At 36.1% G+C, this 6,000-nt stretch overlaps 1 pseudogene; it reads left to right on the top strand.

Annotated features, from left to right (window-relative positions):
• Nucleotides 1–611: 611 nt before the first annotated feature.
• On the top strand, nt 612–5,516 carry LOC140823977 (kinesin-like protein KIN-5C; annotated as a pseudogene).
• The last annotated feature ends 484 nt before the right edge of the window (nt 5,517–6,000 follow it).

Genomic DNA, 6,000 nt, shown 5'->3' with positions numbered 1-6,000 from the left:
TATCGACAAAGAAATGATCCGAAAACTAGATTATAAAAATTTGATATATATAATAAAGAGCTAGATCAGTATTATGTAATTATTTCAAATAGTTATTGATTTTTTTTATGTAATATATTGTTTCTTGTGTATTTATGTATTATTTATTGTATTTATTATTTCTAACTTAATTTTTGCACTATTTATCATAACAAGAGGACCATTTTTTAAAATTTCACTTCAGGCCCGATCGAACACAAGTACGGCTTCATTCCTTAAAAAGAAAAACGCTTAACTCACGATTGATTACTTGTAATATATCTGATACTAAAATCACAAATTTTGGATGATGTCTCGAATTAAAAAATACATATATATCTTTTTGTGCCCACCAATATTGTGATAATTATCTATTAAATATATAATTTTAATATACTTCATCATATTTAGATGAGTTTCTTATTACTAGAATTTAAGTTTTTGATTGAAATTGGGCTAATAACTTAATTTCAATTCTATTGGTTTGGGCCAAAAAGGGCCCACCAGGTGTCCCAACAAATATGGGTAGATTAAACAAGCCCATGGAATTGTGGCATTCAAGATCCAAATTTCATCGTCGGGTCAAATATAAACAGCTGGCTCTCCGAAACGGCTCCTCAAAATTTCAAATTTCATTCCCCCAATACACCCCGCTCCTCTCCATTCACAGGCATACGCTCTAGGATGTCGAATCGTCACGAGAAAGAAAAGAGCGTAAATGTTCAGGTGCTGCTTCGCTGCAGGTAATGTGTTGTTGATTTGATGCAATAGTTTTTGAATTTATTACTTTTCGTATTAATTTTTATGTATTAGTGTTAGTTTTGTGTTGGTTTTTGGTGTATTTAATAGGCCTTTCAGTGAGGAGGAGTTGCGGAATAACGCGCCGCAGGTGGTGACTTGCAATGACTTCTTAAGAGATGTCTCAGTTTCGCAGAATATCGCTGAGAAACACATGGATAGGGTTTTTACTTTTGATAAGGTGATTTTGTGTTTAGTTTCTGGATATGAAGTTTCTCATCAGTGCTTCTTTAAACATTTATATTAATATGGGTTGTGCGGATTCATAAACACGTAATATTTTTGTAGTGATGGTGATTTAGACTTCTTGTTTACATTGAAAACTGCTGTGTGTGTGTGGGTAGAGAAACTGTTTTTAAGTTAATTCACTATTTAGAGTGTTGAATTTTACTGCATAAAAATCATTGCATACAATAAGCGCTTTTTTAAGATGCATTTAACTGGACAATTTGATATATTTTTGTTGTTCAGGTATTCGGTCCCAATGCCCAACAAAGTGATCTTTATCAACAAGCAGTTGTCCCCATAGTTAACGAGGTTTTGGAAGGGTTTAACTGTACAATCTTTGCCTACGGACAGACTGGCACAGGAAAAACTTATACTATGGAGGGTGAATGTAAGAGGTCAAAGGTACTGTATTTTGTTATCATTTTACCGATCAACATTGGGTTTTATTGAACCACTTGGACTATTCTTGAATTTAACTTACAATGTTTCTTTAGATTGAAGAGTGACCCAAATGGAGAATTGCCTCCAGAAGCAGGAGTTATACAGCGTGCAGTAAAGCAAATATTTGACACTTTAGAGAGTCAAAACGCAGAATACACTGTGAAAGTCACTTTCTTGGAGCTGTATAATGAAGAAATAACAGACTTGTTAGCACCAGATGATATACCTAGAGTTACCATGGAGGACAAGCAGAAAAAGCTATTGCCACTCATGGAAGATGGGAAAGGGGGCGTTCTTGTTAGAGGACTAGAAGAGGAGATCGTAGCTAGTGCATTTGAGATTTTCACTTTACTTGAACGGGGATCTGCTAAACGCCGAACTGCTGAAACCTTACTGAACAAGCAATCAAGGTTACTGTTATTTCTCTGCTTCTAGTGTGATAGAGTTTCGAAACTCTCAAAAAAATATTTTTTGCAATTCCTTTTTAATTTCAGTCGATCGCATTCTCTGTTTTCCATAACAATACATATAAAGGAAGCTACACCAGAAGGTGAAGAACTAATTAAATGTGGCAAGTTGAATCTGGTTGATTTAGCTGGTTCAGAGAACGTCTCCGTTCTGGTGCTAGGGAGGTTAGTTTGGCTTCTGCATAAAGTAGGTTTCCTGGTTTTGAAATTTGTCTTTGTCATTGTAATTTATAATTTTCCTAATATCTTTTGAATACGTGCAGGGTAGGGCAAGGGAAGCTGGAGAAATAAATAAAAGTTTGCTTACACTAGGAAGGGTAATAAATGCACTTGTCGAGCATCTTGGACATGTTCCATACAGGTTAAATTTCGACTTATTAAATTTAGTTTTTCTTTCAAATATCTTTGGTTGTGCAATATTGATCTCTTGATCCTCTCTGCTAATTCCTTTGATAGGGACAGCAAGCTCACACGATTACTTCGTGATTCATTGGGGGGAAGAACCAAGACCTGCATCATTGCCACTGTGTCACCTGCAGTTCATCGTCTCGAGGAGACCCTTAGTACTTTAGATTATGCTCACAGGGCTAAGAATATAAAGAATAAGCCAGAGGTTCTATTGAAGTCCTTTACATATTTATTTGCTGTTGAATGTTTCCTAAATTTGTTTTCTTCATGCACCTTTCTTCACTATTTTATTTTCTTGTCAGACATCGCCATCATTTATGATGATTAATTGATGGAATGTGATCAATAAGTCTATTTGATCAATCTCATAAATGTAAAGATTGATTCAAATGGTGGTTGTCCTTGCGTTGGTTCCCAAAACATATGCAGTTTTGAACTTCAGAATTTTTAAGATATTTTCTTTGAAATTGTAGGTGAATCAGAATTCAGAAGATGATGAAATCAACTCTGATTAAAGATCTATATGGTGAAATTGAGCGGCTTAAGGGAGGTAATGGTTTTCTGGTTATGATGGGATGTGTATCTGGACTTATCAATAGGCCTTCAAAAGTTGAGCTTCTCGCATCTTGAGTCTCTGTGTGTCTCATTCTCTTCCCATGTAGAGGTTTATGCCGCAAGAGAGAAAAATGGAGTCTACATTCCCAAAGAGCGATATTATCATGAGGAGACAGAGAGAAAGGTACTAGCCACATATTAAACCTTGGGTCTAATATCGATTTCTTAACTCTTGATTTCATATGTCAAATGACTTCTTCACAGGACTTAGAGTAGTGATGGCGTGCTTTTAGATGCATTGTTTTTCATTATCTAAAAACTAGCATTCAATTTCCTCTTATCTTAATAATTTGCTCCATTCAGGCTATGGCTGATCAAATTGAACAACTGGTATTAACAATCGAGAATCAACAGAAGGTCAGTTCAAGAGAGGCTCTGTACAAGAAAAAGAAAAAGTAAAATGTAGGCATGCCTATGTACAAATGATGAATCTGTTTGGTCATGTTACACAGAAATTCGAGGAATTAGATAGCAAATATAATGGTCTGGTCCAACAATGCTCTGACTTGAGCAACAAACTCGAGGAGACACAGGCAAGTTATCTTCAATATATGGTGTACTCATAATGAGTTGATTTGCAAGTTCTTACTCGATACTCGGAGTTGTTTGCAGAAAGTTATGAACCATACTTGCACGATGTTGGAAAGCACTGAGGATGAATTACGTCAATGCCAGTATTCTCTTAAGGAGAGAGATTTCATCATATTGGAACAAAAAAAATCTGGTATTGTATCGCTTCTATGGTACAAGATTTTTTACCTTTCTGGTGGTACCTAATTTATGTTGGAGTGAAAACAGAAAATGCGCTGGCTCATCAAGCATGTGCTTTGCGTGCTGACTTGGAAAAATCCCACAAGGATAACTCCTCGCTATTCCTCAAAATGGGTCGGTATCTCTTCTGGCATTTATTATTTTCAACACAATTAACCATGAAGGGTGCAACTCATTGCTTTTAATTTTTACTTTCACAGCCAGAGAGGACAAACTAAATTCATATAACAGGTCTATTGTGAATAGTTTTCAAGCTGAACTTGCTAAGCAGCTGGGGTCTCTTGGCAACTTGCTTGCTGCATCTTTGTCAAATTCTATGTTAATTTCAGAAATCCTACGAGGTTTACAAGTCAAATTCTATGTCAATTTCAAACTCCTATTTATTTTAGTTTTACATTGAATTTTTTTTGGTTTTACATGGAATTTTTGTTGAGTTTGCAGGATCAATCAAGATCAGCTACGGAGAAGCTCATTACTGATGTGACCTACTCTTGTTTCTGATTGCATGCGTCCATCAGAAAGAGATGGTTTGCTCTTAGATGCTACATTATTTGTATTTTTCTCTTTGTAAGCTTATGTAAATACCTTAATGGATTGCTGATAGGTGGATGCGAGGCTTTGTGATCTAAAAGAAACTGTAATCGGAAACAAGTTGTTTTTGGAAGGACATGTTTCAACAATGGATGTCATTACAACAGATTTAAAAAGGAAATGGCAGGATTCTTTTACACAGGCAGAGACCAACTTTAAGGACAATGCCGACTTTTCTGCAGCCAAGCATTGTAGTATGGAGTTGCTTCTACAGAAATGGTCAGAAAAACTTTTAATGCGGTTATTTTAATTGTGTCAATATGATAAACAGCGTTGTTCAATTTTGAGCATTATTTGCATCTTTACTCCTGATTTTTAAACTCCTGAATTTGTTCCTCTTAATTTTCAGCTTCAACAATGCTGACTCTGCTTTGAAGCGGTGGCAAAAAACACAAGAATCATTATGCGATATGGGAAGCCAACACGCCTTAGTAATTGCGGGAAATGTTAGGTTTGTTGATTTCTGTTGGCCTTGTCCAATTGTGATTCCCACTGGCCATCGTATACAAACGTGCAACCACCTAATTGCTTGTTCTCTGAGGAGCCTTTGTTCTCCAGTCTGGCTGAGTGTTAAAATTATGAGTGCCATATGCTAACTTAACTACCTGGAAGGAAGATATATAGCTCAGATGTTCATTGACGGATGCTCTTTTTTTAATCTTATTAGGAGTGATCGAAGCTAAAATACATTTTTATATTTTAAAACACATGTTTCAGGAACATATGTGAGGGTAATGAACGACATAATGATGAAATCGAAGCTGCAGAGAATGACTGTTGAAGAAGATATCAAAACAAATAGTGAAGATATAATTCAATATTTTGATGGTTAGTTGTGCATTGCTTCAACAGCTTCCTGTTTTAATTACTCGCACTCGTGTAGTCGTGTTGAAGGTTCTCAGTCATGGCCAAGGAGATCCAGACATGTTTTGATGATGTGTGTGTATTTAATGAGGCGCTTTTGTCTTATTTTCAAGCTGTATTTCTTTAATTACAGGTTTATAAGAGCAGGAGAGAACATCTGTTTCTGAAATTCTGATTACTTCTGAATCTCATTCAAAAACACTTGAAAATCTTCAGAGAGATCATTCCCAGCAATCATCATGTATTGAACAACATGCTGCTGATACTTTCAGGCAGAAATATACTGGTATGTTGAATTCTGACTCGGATGTGTAGTAACTGTTGGTGGATACACCCCTTCGCAATGTAATTCAATTTATTTTCCGATGTCAGGATTATGAGCCGACCGGGACGACTCCAATTCGAAGTGAGCCTAACATTCCCCAAAACGGCACCATCGAGTCCCTTCGAGCCATGCCAATGGAAGTTCTTCAAGAAGAATTTCGGGAGAACAATACGTTCGAATCATTCCACGTAAAGGAAATAAAGACATCTCTGATTCCTCGGGCCCCTCTTTCACAGATTAACTAGTAATTGCGATGTAGTACCCCGATTTTATCTATTTCATTGTATTTGTAGTCGTCATACGTGCATCTACCCGACGTCGGATCAATATTCGAATTCGAAGTTGGTTTATAGGTTGTAAATTCAATAGGTGAATTTATAAAGATAATACAGTTTTGAGCAATCCCTGTCGGGGATTTTTAAAAATTCTCACATTGTTTCAGATTTAAAAATTCTCGCATTGTAATTTTGCTAC

This window comes from Primulina eburnea, chromosome 2, assembly GCF_022965805.1.
Source record: "Primulina eburnea isolate SZY01 chromosome 2, ASM2296580v1, whole genome shotgun sequence".
NCBI lineage: Eukaryota > Viridiplantae > Streptophyta > Magnoliopsida > Lamiales > Gesneriaceae > Primulina > Primulina eburnea.
Note: the sequence above shows the minus strand (reverse complement) of the source record. Positions and strands in the feature narration are given on the sequence as shown.